The sequence below is a fragment of the Coffea arabica genome, chromosome 5e (genome assembly GCF_036785885.1).
Source record: "Coffea arabica cultivar ET-39 chromosome 5e, Coffea Arabica ET-39 HiFi, whole genome shotgun sequence".
In the NCBI taxonomy this organism is placed as follows: Eukaryota; Viridiplantae; Streptophyta; class Magnoliopsida; order Gentianales; family Rubiaceae; genus Coffea; species Coffea arabica.
The window spans coordinates 25,010,220-25,025,089 of NC_092318.1; positions in this window are offsets into that span (position 1 = coordinate 25,010,220).

A 14,870-nucleotide genomic window follows, 5' to 3' on the forward strand; every position below is an offset into this window, starting at 1 on the left:
GGAAATCATCATCCTTACCTTGCTTAGTGTCTACCAAGAGCAACCCTAGCCTTCCCCTTCAAAATTTCACCAATAGCTCACTCAATAAACACTCAAGGGTGCCTTTAATCGGTTTAGTTTCTTTGTTTCCTCACTTTGTGACTTGACTCAAGAAGAAATGGAGAAGCTTTTCTCTTGTTTTTGCTATCTCTCTCTCTCGGCTCTTCAGCAGAAATAATGAGGAAGAATGGTGCAATTTTGGGGATAAGAAGGTTGGACAATGTCTTGGTCAATGGCCTCTAATGGTGTGACACTTGTCACAACCCTTACCAAGTAAAATTTCCTTTTCTTTTCTTGTATTTTAATCCTCTAATTTCGGTCAAGCTTAGCTGGAATTTAGGAGATATTTTGCTCAAATATTAATGAGCTTGTATGGTAAGAAAATGGTGATCAAGTGGTGTGTTCCATCGGTAGTGCACGGTATACGTCGGTTTGCGCCGTTTTTCCTTAAACCGCACGTACTAGGGTTTTTTTTTTCTTTCCATTCACTAACTTTTTATCATTGCTCCTAATCACATATTATCTCTCACTTAAAAGTCATTTTTAATCACCAAATTTAATCCTTACTCTGTACCGAAAATTCATCCGGCGAAAAATCGCGAAAACCCTAATTTTGCTCTAATCTTGAAATCAAAAGTGAAACCCTACTTTCTAGGTTTATTTGCACTTATTGTGGAATGATTGGGTAGTAGGGCTATAATAAATGAATAATTTCTAAATAAAAAGGCATTTTTGAGAAAAATATAAGAAATTTACGAGTCCTCACACTCTCTCCCCCTTAAGAGAATTTCGACCTCGAAATTCATACCTTCCGTCGCCTCGGAGGACCCCAAAACTTGGTGCTGATCTACGGCATAAACTTGTGTCGATACTTTTGTTCGATTTCCTCTTTCAGAAGTTTGTTTCAGTTTGGTTCCTTCCACTTGTTGAGTACTACCCTCTCGTGGCTGTTTCTTCGGGCAATTGCTATGTTGATGATTACTACTCCCACAAATCAAACATTTTCCCCTTTTCCGCCAGCAATCATTCTCAGTGTGATTTGCCTTTCCACAGTATCCACAGGCCAATCGAGGAGCTACTGTTGGATCTTCTCGAGAAATGTCCTTTGATCCGATCTGTCTTCCTTTCATAGACCTTTCATCTAATGCTCTTAATGTCCAAGGTGGGCGAGGTGAATGGTTCACTTTTTGCACTTTGGAGAGCATTGTCTTTTCTCTGGATTCCTCAGGTGTGCTGTTGGATGTATCTCTTTTCCGCGTTTGACAGGCTTTTACTTGGGCTTTCAAATCCTCAATTCTTTGGGCCTTCTCAAGAGCCTCTGTAAATGTATTAACTTGAACTGCCGCTAATGCCTGCTGGATTTCCAAATTTAGTCCTTGTATAAATCGTCTTATTCTCCGTCGCTCCGTAACCACCAATTCGGAAGCGAATTTAGACAGTCTAGTAAATTTGGTCTCATATTCGGCCACACTTAGGGTTCCCTGACGCAACCCAATAAATTCGTCCTCTCTCCTTTCTTGGACTAAAAGTGGGAGATACTTTCGTTAAATTCCCTTACAAAGTTCGCCCATGTCCATACCGTCTGTTCTCTTTCCCACTTGGATTTAATTACATTCCACCACGCGCGGGCTGGTCCTTCGAATTGAAATACAACAAAATTTACTTGTCTTTGCTCCGTGTAATTCAAAGCCGCGAAGATATTAATCATTGCCTCCAACCACTGCTCAGCTATATCTGGATCAGGCCCTCCTTGAAATTTCGGAGGTAGAAACTTTTGGAACCTCTCAAGAGCCTTATCCTCTCCGATCTCAGGATTTCGAGGTTGATTCACTGGCATTTGACCTTGTTGATCTACCAGTCGTGCCAGGATATTTGTCATTTGTTGCATTGCCGTCGCCATTTGATCTCCAGCCCTCGGTCCCTGTTCTTGCTCGGCCACTGTTTCTCTTTCTTCTCTCGGTTCCTGAGCTTGCCTAGCTCCACGGCCACGACTGCGTCTCCCGTCCATATATATGTTTCCCTTTTTCTTTTCTTTTCTTTTCCCCCAAAAAGGTAATTTAGTAATGAAACACAGTAAATCGACTATTGTAACAAATTCTAGCTTTCCAAATACACAAATAAATATATACGCACATAACACGCCATATCAAGAAGACGGATAAGCAAATACACAAAGACATATCAAGTTGGACAGATAATCATGTACACACAGGTATACTGACCTCATGTAGTAACAATATACAGGTAAATCAAAAGGAAAAAGTGAAGTCGTCCCAGTATCAGCCCGCCCGGTCTCTCACGTCACTTACTATCCAAACTAGATGTCCCTGACCTCTTGTGCTCATTCTAGTCAGACAAAGCCTGTTCATGTTCCCAAAATGCAAGTCTCAAGTACTTAGCAGCGCCGCAACTCGAGAGTACTCAGGCACGAGAATCCGAAATAAGATAATTCACATCTTGAGCTGCAGTCTCAAGAGTAAACTATCTACAATCGGAATTCCTACCTGACATACCTATCTATGGTCTTCAAATACCATGAGAAAGATTTAAGGCCTATAACATTCACAATTCATAGCTTCACTTAGTCCCTACTTATTCACCACTTAGTCCAGGGTCACTCCGCGCAGAGACCACGCGAAGCAGCTATAGGTTTTATCCCTCAATCGCTTAACTTTCAAGTCAAATCGAATCCCACAGTCCGGCATCCTAAACTTCAAACCTAGGATAAACTACAGAGATCTAAAGCCTAAGCTCTGATACCACCTGTGACGGCCCCACCTCCCCCTAGGGCGTACCCCAGGGTTCAGCGGGTCGCCTGCCCGGCTCTCGCCGGGACTCAGTCGTTCCTTAATCAAATCCAGAATAAATCACAAGAATAAATAGGGCAGCAATCCAAATTTAAAACGGAACTTATATACATTGCTATCTCAAAAGAAAGTACAGCCATCAAATGTACAAAGGTTCTCACTTCACCATACAACCAGCCCGTGCCAAGCACTAGGGCGAGAACCATTACAAAAGAAACAAAAGACCTAGACTAGGCTAGTCTATGCTCTCATCCTGCTCACCGTCCCCTGTTAAGGAAAACAAAACTAAAGGGGTGAGCTAAAAGCTCAGTGAGGTTCCGAACAGAAAATCAGACAATCAATTCAATACATTAAACATGGAGTATCAATAATTCAAGAAACATTTACAATGGAAAGCGATAGTAACATTCATTGAAAGGATACGGCCCACATGGAGCTATTTGCTTGTTCGTTCGTTCCCCTGACTTTTCCCCTTATTCCTCCAATCGTTTAAAATTACATTTTTGTAAGTAGAATTCCTCGTTCATCCTTTTGTTCGTTCATCCCTTTTCCGGACGTTGACCGGACTCCACCTATCCGGACATTGGCCGGACTCCACCCATCCGGACGTGGCCGGACTACAAGGTAATACTCGAGTATACCAAATTCACCCAGGGTCACCATATCGCCCGACCGAGTCCGCTTCTGGCTCGAGTCGATCGGTAACGAAGGGCAGGGCCCAATTCAGCCAAACGGCTTACATTCATGCGCAACTAGCATTTAATCATTGATCATTGAAACTTTCACATTTATTTAGGTCGAGTGTGATAAAGTACACACTCGCCTAGAAAACTCGTTTTAACAATCATTGAAAGCACTTAACACATTATCAATCAATAATAACAAGCCAATAAGTCAAGGAATATAGCAAACAAGGAACACTCACCTAGTTATGCAAAATAACGTGCAAAATATCCTTCCGGATATTACCCTTAGTCACCAATGAAACCTAAGGTTGAACAAGAGAACATATTACAGTTTATCGAGCAAAACATTTAAGGGAAATAAAGAAACCCGACTAATTAGGAGTAAAACGTGTAAAGATGACTTTCAAGTAAGAAGAGGGTTGTTTGAACCCAAGGATGAAAAATCATGTTTTAAAATGGAAAGCCGGTCATGGTATTGGCCAAACAAAAGTATACAAGTTCAAATAGAAACCTAGCCCTCGAGCGAAAATTTGGGCAGCAGGCCCTTTGTGTTTACCTAATTTTCCAGCCATTTTGGCTTCATTATTTTTCTCAACAACCCAAAGGTATACACACATCAATTCAAGTTCAAAATCCATTCAATAGGCTCAAGATCACACAAGGACAACAATAAAGCTAGGAATAAGTGCGGAAATGAAAGTAACAAAAGGCAGATTTGACCGAATTTTGCGTAACGGGCACAACCGAAGCTACGTTTATCAGATTAGTATGTAACTTATACCATTTCGAAGCTAGGACGAAGGTCTACAACTTTCATGAAGGTCACTTAGTCAGATTTCCAGGGTAACCTGGTCAAATTCCCAATTTACAGAACCAACTTCCAACTTGACGGCTAATTAACCGCACTGTACTAGAATGATCATATCTCCGGCTACCACAGTCCATTGAGGGTGTTCTTGTAGGCGTTGGAAAGCTTAAACAGAGTACTAAAACTTTCATGTTTTGGGAAAAAGCTAAATCAGCATGGATCCTAGTGAACAAACATGATAAACTGGATGCACTGACGAAAACGGAACACTGGAAATTTCCTAAAACAGTGAGGGTATTTTGGTCTTTTCACGGGCTACGTTGCTCCGATTGAGCTGAAATTTTGTAGGAACCTATAAAATACCATTCTCTAAAACTTTAATGTTTTATTCCAAGCCTAATTCGGCCTCTAACATAGGGCAATAAAAACGGGCAGAACCTAGTGACAATTTTCCAGAAATCTGAAATCTTTTGGTTTCAATGATAACTTTCTTAATTTCTTACTCCACTTGCTACCAAAAACCCCCTATATAACCTTGGATACAACATATATTCATCATACATCAAGTTTAGGCAGAAATTTATTAAACCCTAACTCATGTAACAAAAGGAAAAATTACCCAAAACATGATAACAACCGTAATTCATCACAATCTTGAGATGCTAAGCTAATTTAAACAAGATTAAGAGTAAAAATTGGGGAAATCATCATCCTTACCTTGCTTAGTGTCTACCAAGAGCAACCCTAGCCTTCCCCTTCAAAATTTCACCAATAGCTCACTCAATAAACACTCAAGGGTGCCTTTAATCGGTTTAGTTTCTTTGTTTCCTCACTTTGTGACTTGACTCAAGAAGAAATGGAGAAGCTTTTCTCTTGTTTTTGCTATCTCTCTCTCTCGGCTCTTCAGCAGAAATAATGAGGAAGAATGGTGCAATTTTGGGGATAAGAAGGTTGGACAATGTCTTGGTCAATGGCCTCTAATGGTGTGACACTTGTCACAACCCTTACCAAGTAAAATTTCCTTTTCTTTTCTTGTATTTTCAGCCTCTAATTTCGGTCAAGCTTAGCTGGAATTTAGGAGATATTTTGCTCAAATATTAATGAGCTTGTATGGTAAGAAAATGGTGATCAAGTGGTGTGTTCCATCGGTAGTGCACGGTATACGTCGGTTTGCGCCGTTTTTCCTTAAACCGCATGTACTAGGGTTTTTTTTTTCTTTCCATTCACTAAATTTTTATCATTGCTCCTAATCACATATTATCTCTCACTTAAAAGTCATTTTTAATCACCAAATTTAATCCTTACTCTGTACCGAAAATTCATCCGGCGAAAAATCGCGAAAACCCTAATTTTGCTCTAATCTTGAAATCAAAAGTGAAACCCTACTTTCTAGGTTTATTTGCAATTATTGTGGAATGATTGGGTAGTAGGGCTATAATAAATGAATAATTTCTAAATAAAAAGGCATTTTTGAGAAAAATATAAGAAATTTACGAGTCCTCACAGAGGGGCATGCCAAATGCTAGAAAACTAAGAAAAATGCATGAAATGTAGTGAGACATGCAAGTATGTACTAACAAGAGGGGACGGCCTATTGGGTTCTAGCATTGGACTAGCCCTTTTCTAAAATTCTCTCACAAGCATTGGACTTGCGAGAGCTTGAGGGAAAAGACCATGGCCAGCGTTGGACTATCCACGGTGACGCATTCATCCATCACATTCATCCATGACTATAGAAAGCAAGTAGACATGCCAATCACCTATAAACACGTAGCACATAACACTTAGCATGCTCGACTAAATGCAAGAGCCTAATAAAGCAAATTAACACGTAGCAATAAAAGCAAGCAATCAAGCTAATGAACCTATTACATTGGCTAACTAAAACAAATGGGGAAGGGGAAAAGTGAATAAAAATGCTCTCCAAGCCCTATCTATTACAAGCCAAGAGGTGTACACATACCCCATAAAAGAATAACTTAATAAAAGCAAAAGTAAATGAAATGAATGAAAGGAATTAAGGAAAAAACAAGGAAAGCAAAGTAGACATGCAATTCTCACTTAGCACGTTGGATCACATGGGAGAGAGACAAAAAAGGTTAAAGAAGTTATACCTCCCTTGAGTTGATGCCTTAAATGGAGTGAAATCACTTATTTATCCTCCAAAATAAAAGAAATGGTCAAGGTACCAATTTATTTGGGAAAATTAAAGAAAATAGGCAAACACAAGCTCACTTGGTCATAAAGCCCCTAAAGTCATGACTTAAGTGCAATTGAAACAAAGCATAGTAATTAATTGAAACAAACAAGCAATGAAGTTGTAAAATCAAAACTACCAAGGACCAAATTGAGGAAATTATTCAATCGATTGGGTCATAGCATCATTAGTTAGAAACTAAAGGGTCAAAGTGCAATTATCGAAAGATTTTCATGCAAGAACATGCAAATGCTTCAAACCACCGAACCAAGCTTTCTTTGTTTCTGCAAAAACTCTCGACAGCTACTAAGAAAACTCTGCAGCCAAACTAGCTAGCAGCTTTCATTTTTCAAGCAAGGATCTTAGCCTCAAAACACAACTTAGAACAGAAACAAATTCAACCGAACATCAAAACTTTGATCTAAACAAAAAGCCTACTAGAGCTTAGCACCTAAACATACAAGCAAAAGCTCAGCATTGCGGGCTGCTTTGAGAAAGACAAAGGCGAACAAAACATGATCAAACTGTGGAACAAGCTCAGCAAACCAGCGGCGAAAAGGTTCGTGAGTTCATGCATCTTCTCAACAGGAACTTCCTTTTCTTTCGCTGGTTTCTTGAGCTGCAACTTCTGGGTTTGAAAGCAATCATTTCCATCTAAACGCTACTAACGACTCAACCAATCAACAGCTTGGGACAAAATAACAAATTCACCAAGCATGCTCACCACTTTGTGACCCCAAAAACTGAAAATGTCATGGAAGGAAAAAACATGCGAAATATGGAAATTTCTGCAACTTTCCTGCTGCAACCTTGCGGCTCAAACAACACGGAGCTGAAGTAACTAAAACTTCAAGCTTGCAAAACAATGGCAGTGTTATGGCCTGCTGTGATACCACACTTTGCTACAATAAATTGCAGCAAACGCGCACAAGGGCATCACCATCCAACAACAAACAGACCCAAAAGCATAATCAAGCCAAACCAGAACCCCAGCTACCCGGAAATCAATTTAATAACATAGCTGCAACAAACCGAGAGTTTCGAAATTATTGTAACAGATTTTTATGCACATTATCTCAACCCAACACAATCTTAACCCAAGCAACAAGATCTTCAAGGATGCAAATCAGAAACTTTGACTACCAAAATATCTCATGCAACCTACCCCAGCCTGTGACGACCCCACTTCTCCCAAGGGCGAACCCAAGGGTATCGGCGGGCCGCCTGCCTAGCTCGCGCCAGGACTCAAACCTTAAAGCGATAAAAACCAGAAAATCCAAAAGAGTACCTTACATACTATATACAAAACCCAAAAAGGTTATAATGACATTCTCCAAAAGTACCTGCTCAAACTATTACACCCTTATAATTACAACCAAAACTAAAAGGTAGACCCTAAGGAGGGTCCTTATACAAACCACCACAATAAAAACAAACATCCTAATTGTCCAACTATGACAAACCAATACTAGTGTAAGTGCCCATAAGTCCCCGCGTCGGCCCCTGCTAAGGAAAACAAAAGGAACGGGGTAAGCTATATGCTTAGTAAGTAAACAGGGGCAAAAGCGTAAATGTCACGTAACCACAGTTACTCAATAAGAGTAAAGCAAAAGCAGAAAAGTAACATCACATAATAAGGATACAGGTGGCTCCAAAGCCAAGTCGTTGCCATGCGTGACCTCCTGTCGACACTCCGTCGACCATACATAAGGTCCGTAGAACTCCACTTGTACACCCACCGAACATCTTATCACCCTCACTGTCCAGTCACCTCACAAACTTGCCCAGGCGAACGAAATCACAAACTTGAGCTTGAGTCACAAGCTCGGGTCACAAAATTGGTTCACATACTCAGCGAACCGGGTTCACAAACTTGGTGACCTCAAACCAAGTTGGACTGACTTCGACCAAGCCCTAACCGGCTCGAATAGTCCATCTAGGTATTGAGTTCAACCTCAAACTCACAAAATTCACAAAATTATTCAAAAGTCACCCTGAGCCACCAGCTCAAGGGTTTTAGTTCCAAAATTGCTTATATACATAAGCCATGTTCAAATATGTGTGCAAATTAGGGTTTAGAGTGAGTGCGATAAAGTACACCCTCGTCTAAGTACCCTCTTCATACATATCGAAACACATAAGCAATTAACATACAAAAGCGGCCTGAATACTTACTCCAAATACAAAAGTAGTACAAAAGCGGAAATCACTTCGTTGGTTGGCTAGTAGTGGGCCCCACCGGCTCCGCCTGCCCAGCTCTCGCCGGGACTCAGTCGTTCACTAATCTTATCTTATTGCTCCTAATTACATATTATTTCTCACTTAAAAGTCACTTTTAATCACCAAATTTGATCCTTTTTCCGTACCAAAATTTCATCCGGCGAAAATCACAAAAACCCTAATTTTGCTCCAATGCTGAAACCGAAGAGTGAAACCCTACTTTCTAGGCTCACTTGCACTTATTATGGAATAATTGGATAGTAGGGCTTTAAATCTTAATCCCTACATAGGGTTTTCGAAATACTCCTAAAACCAAACGTTACCGCCCAGCTAATGAATATATCAACGTAGAACGGACTGGGGCCTCACAATCTCCCCCACTTAGAACAATTTCGTCCTCGAAATTTTTCTATGAACGGAACCTATCGAATCTAAAGTAACCAGTGGCCTGTACCTTCTTCGTCCTCAGAAGAAACGAGGCTTTTCATTCCAGTCCCTTCTCTATTTGACGGTCCAGGGTCGGTCTGGGTTGGCTGCTGGGTTCCTTTCTTTTCACGCAATAAACTAGGGCAATTAGCAATCCGATGCTCGGTGCTCCCGCAACGCAGACACCTTCCATCCTTTTTCCAGCAATCCACCTCCGTATGGTTGGATTTTCTACAGTAGCCACAAAATGAGAGAGCGATTGGGGTCTGATCCTCTTGTGAGACATCATGCAGTGGTCCTTCTCCACTTGGGTTTCCTCCCGGAGTATCCTCCTTAAGTGTCTCCAAAATTTTCACACCCCTTACTCCACGACCCTTCTTAGCGACTGGCCTACCTCGCTTACACTGTTCTGGCCTTTTACCTCTTTTCTTTGCATGGAAGATATTTACTTGTGGCCTTGCAATTCCTGTCCTTTGAGCTTCCTCTGGAAACCCCATAGCAGTAGTGTTTTGTGCCATTGTTAAGGCCTCCTCAGAAATCCCTTCGTATTTCCTTTTTAGCTCCAAGTTCTGGTGCAAGAGCTCAATCTTTTCTGAATACTCGTGCTTCCATCGCCCTTCCCAGTATGCGGCTAGTCTCCTTTGGACCTCTATTTCGTCTCGAAGAACTGCGATTTCCTTATACATCTCGACCCAATGTGCCATCTCACGGAGTTGCTGGACCTTCGATAGTAGCCTGCTGGCCAAAACAATGGGTCATAATAAATTCCTAAATACCAATGACACTCTCGGTCCCTGGTTTTGTTCAGTGGTTGTTTCCCCTTTTTCTTGACTCTTGGCCCCGCTTGGCTCCACGGCCACGACCATGTCCGCGACTACGTCTTCCCTCTCTGTTTTTTTTTCTTCCAAAGGGTACTTTAATAAATGAAATACGCAAATAAACTTATACGCACATAACACGCCATATTAAGGAGACAGATAATCAATTACACAAATACATATCAAATTGGACAGATAACCATGTACACACACACACATACTAACATCATGTAGTAACTATATACGGGCGAGTCAAAAGAAAAGGTGAAATCGTCCCAGTCTCAAATAAATAACCCCGTCTGATCTATCACGTTACTTTCTATCCAAACTAGACGTCCATTGACCTCTTGTGCTCATTCTAGTCAGACAAAGCCTGTTCATGTTTCCAAAATGAAATTTCAAGTACTTAACGCTGCCTCAACTTTAGAGTACTCGGGCACGAGAATCCGAAATAAGATAATTCACATCTCGAGCTGGCCAGTCCCAAGAGTAAACTATCTACAATCGAAATTCCTACCCGACGTACCTATTTATGATCCTCAAATACCACGGAAAAGATTAAAGGCCCATAACATTTGCAATTCACAGCTTATGCTCGAACGAGCACTTAGTCCTTCATATTTATTCACCACTTAGTCCAGGCTCACTCCGCGCAGAGACCACGCGAAGCAGCTATATATTTTATCCCTCAATTACTTAACTTTCATATCAAATCAAATCCCACAGTCCGGCATCCTAAACTTCAAGCCTAGGATACACTACAGAGATCTGAAGCCTAAGCTCTGATACCAACTGTGACGACCCCACTTCTCCCAAGGGCGAACCCAAGGGTATCGGCGGGCCGCCTGCCTAGCTCGCGCCAGGACTCAAATCTTAAAGCGATAAAAACCAGAAAATCCAAAAGAGTACCTTACATACTATATACAAAACCCAAAAAGGTTATAATGACATTCTCCAAAAGTACCTGCTCAAACTATTACACCCTTATAATTACAACCAAAACTAAAAGGTAGACCCTAAGGAGGGTCCTTATACAAACCACCACACTAAAAACAAACATCCTAATTGTCCAACTATGACAAACCAATACTAGTGTAAGTGCCCATAAGTCCCCGCGTCGGCCCCTGCTAAGGAAAACAAAAGGAACGGGGTAAGCTATATGCTTAGTAAGTAAACAGGGGCAAAAGCGTAAATGTCACGTAACCACAGTTACTCAATAAGAGTAAAGCAAAAGCAGAAAAGTAACATCACATAATAAGGATACAGGTGGCTCCAAAGCCAAGTCGTTGCCATGCGTGACCTCCTGTCGACACTCCGTCGACCATACATAAGGTTTGTAGAACTCCACTTGTACACCCACCGAACATCTTATCACCCTCACTGGCCAGTCACCTCACAGACTTGCCCAGGCGAACGAAATCACAAACTTGAGCTTGAGTCACAAGCTCGGGTCACAAAATTGGTTCACATACTCAGCGAACCGGGTTCACAAACTTGGTGACCTCAAACCAAGTTGGACTGACTTCGACCAAGCCCTAACCGGCTCGAATAGTCCATCTAGGTATTGAGTTCAACCTCAAACTCACAAAATTCACAAAATTATTCAAAAGTCACCCTGAGCCACCAGCTCAAGGGTTTTAGTTCCAAAATTGCTTATATACATAAGCCATGTTCAAATATGTGTGCAAATTAGGGTTTAGAGCGAGTGCGATAAATTACACCCTCGTCTAAATACCCTCTTCATACATATCGAAACACATAAGCAACTAACATACAAAAGCGGCCTGAATACTTACTCCAAATACAAAAGTAGTACAAAAGCGGAAATCACTTCGTTGGTTGGCTAGTAGTGGGCCCCACCGGCTCCGCCTGCCCAGCTCTCGCCGGGACTCAGTCGTTCACTAATCTTATCTTATTGCTCCTAATTACATATTATTTCTCACTTAAAAGTCACTTTTAATCACCAAATTTGATCCTTTTTCCGTACCAAAATTTCATCCGGCGAAAATCACAAAAACCCTAATTTTGCTCCAATGCTGAAACCGAAGAGTGAAACCCTACTTTCTAGGCTCACTTGCACTTATTATGGAATAATTGGATAGTAGGGCTTTAAATCTTAATCCCTACATAGGGTTTTCGAAATACTCCTAAAACCAAAGGTTACCGCCCAGCTAATGAATATATCAACGTAGAACGGACTGGGGCCTCACACAGCCTCTGATGCTTCAAACATGCAAACGAAAGAAAGCTATGAAACTAGCAACTTGGACTCACTCATGGGTTCCTTTCTGTACAATTTCAGCTTCCATATGTGCAGGAAGACAGCCATGAACGCTACCATTTAATGGAAGATGCAACTAAATTCAAACTATGGGACTGCTAAGCTATTCAGAACACAACTCACCGTATACGAATCATACATATTCAATTCACGACAGGAAAAACCACACAAAAGTTAACAGCTTTTGGTTCACAAGTTTTCGGCCATACAGATTCCAAGACAATAGATTTCCCATGAACATAAAACAGACGAGACGAGATACTAAGTAACGAAAACAGACATCTGAAACAGATTCAGGGAATCCACGCTTAGAAAACTTCAAAAATCTGAACTTTTAAAAGGAAACTTGAATTTAAAGGGAAAGGGTAGCTCACAATGCTTTCTTTCAAGCCTTTTGCGGTGAGGGTTTGCAGGTGGTGGTGGTGGATTCTGATGGTAGCAGCGGCATCAGCAACCCATCGCCGAGACCTTCGATTCTTGGTGGTTCTTTACTTTGGTTTGGCTTGGACCAAAATCCCTCAAGCTCTCCCCAGAATCTCTTGGTTTTTCCCCTCGGCTCTCTCACTCACCCTCTTTTCGGAAGCTCTCCCCCCAGCTCTCTTTTCCCCTTGCTCAACCTAGCCGTCATCTTCGACTCTACTCTCAGCCGTCGAATAGTTTTCTGGTCCTTGCTCTCTCTCACAAAACCCTCGCTATCTCCTCTCTGTTTCTCTCCCGCCGTCACTTTTCTTTTTCTCCTGTTTTGTTTCTTTCTTTCGCCATCCTCTCTATTTGTCCAGCCGTCAACTTCTCTAAAACCCTCTCGCCGTTCCTCTCCTATCTTTCCTCTATCTCCCCCTTGGCTGCGTTTCCCCTTTCTTTTCCTGGTTTCTCTCTTTTCCTGATTTTCTCTCTAGCCGTCAACCTTCCCTCCTGCTTTCCTTGCTATCTCCCTTGGTTTTTATATCAAACAAAGGCACTAAACCCTCCTCTAAAGGGTTCTGATGGAAGCCAAGTCATTAGTTTTGTGGCTCATCCGATGGTGAGTAAAAAAAAGAACAAGGATGCCGTGCCTTCCTGCTTGCAATGTGATATGAAAAAAAATGGGCACGGATCCTGTGTAGCCCGGGTGCATGTGCTCTCTTTTTTCTTCAGAACCTCTTAAATGGCCCAAAACCCGCTATCGGGTTTTCCTTCTTTTTCCTATTTTCCCTTTTCCTTTTTTTTTTTTTTAAATTCTATGCTAAAATGACTTAAAACAAAAATAAAGACTAAAAGTAAATAAAAACTAACATGAAAAATAAAAATAATAGTAAATAAAAATACACTAAAAATTTGGTGTCTACAGATTGTGTGTGTAAAAATTATCTCTAAAAAATTGTTTCATTTGATTGGGTAAAAGTTGAGTTTTTGAGAAGAGAAGTAAATCTGGAAAACTGGTTCAGGACAGCCGACAGGGTATATTTAACAACCTATAAGTTTTTGTACAAGAGTCAAAATCGAGTGTTGTTTATGGCATATAAAACTAGACTCCAAGGGCTTTCTAACGGTATAAAATTCCCCTGCTAATTCGTTTCCTGTGAGCTATAGCGAACTGGCAAAGTGGACTGATTTGCTTCTACTGTTTACCCGAGAAACTTGTACAGCTGCATCTTGTAGCTCAATTTCACTCCTCTTGTGAAAAGAATTTAAAAAAAATTTCTTCTGATGATTTATAGCCTTTTGAATCTAGTTTTCAACACCATAAACCATTTTCAATTTGGAATTGTGTAGCGTGAGTTATGACTTGATTTCAAAAACTGTGTCGAAACTCCAAGGCTGAGAATCCATGGAACAGGTTCCAAAAACCAGTTTTCTTAAAACTGTTGTAACTTGGTGTAGGAAAACCTAAATTGAGTTCCACTTGTTGCATTTGAAATTGACTTGAAGTTCTTTCTATGTTACAAATTTCAGAGGGTAATTCGATTCCTATGAATTCTGCCAAATTCTCAAATTCTACTAAAAATCAAGACTGTTTTTGCCCTGTTTTAATGAAGCAGCAAGTTTGAGTTGAGATTTGAATGGTTTCTGATTTGAATCTGAAAAAAGTGTCTTTTAGAGAGTTTTAGTTCTAGAGAATGCTGTCCAAAACTAAATTTTTCCTTATATAGAAGCGAAAACCTCAAAAGTAGTTTGGAAACATTTCCTAGGTATTAAACCTAGCTTACTTGATTATTTGCACATCATTTCATACTTGAGAAATGAATTTCACCTCCTAGTCTTGTGCCCTCGATTTCCATGAAAATGAACCATAAATGGAGCGTTTTTTTAACTAGAGTAATTCTTAAGAAACTTCATTAGTTTTACATTGGAACTTGAAACTTTTAACTTCTATATTTATTACAAAAATAAGTAGCGTTTTGATAGATTTTGACTCCATAATATTTGAAAACATGAACGCTCCTTTATATTCTAAAACTTGAGCATAAGATTAGAAGTTTTGAGATATGAAAACCATCTTCATTTTCTTGATTTTCGTGCCAAAAATTAAGTAGGGTGTTTTTTCTTGGAATCAAGATTTCTTGCCACGACTTGACTCGAAAATGACTTTTGAGTTCTCCTTGAGTGTT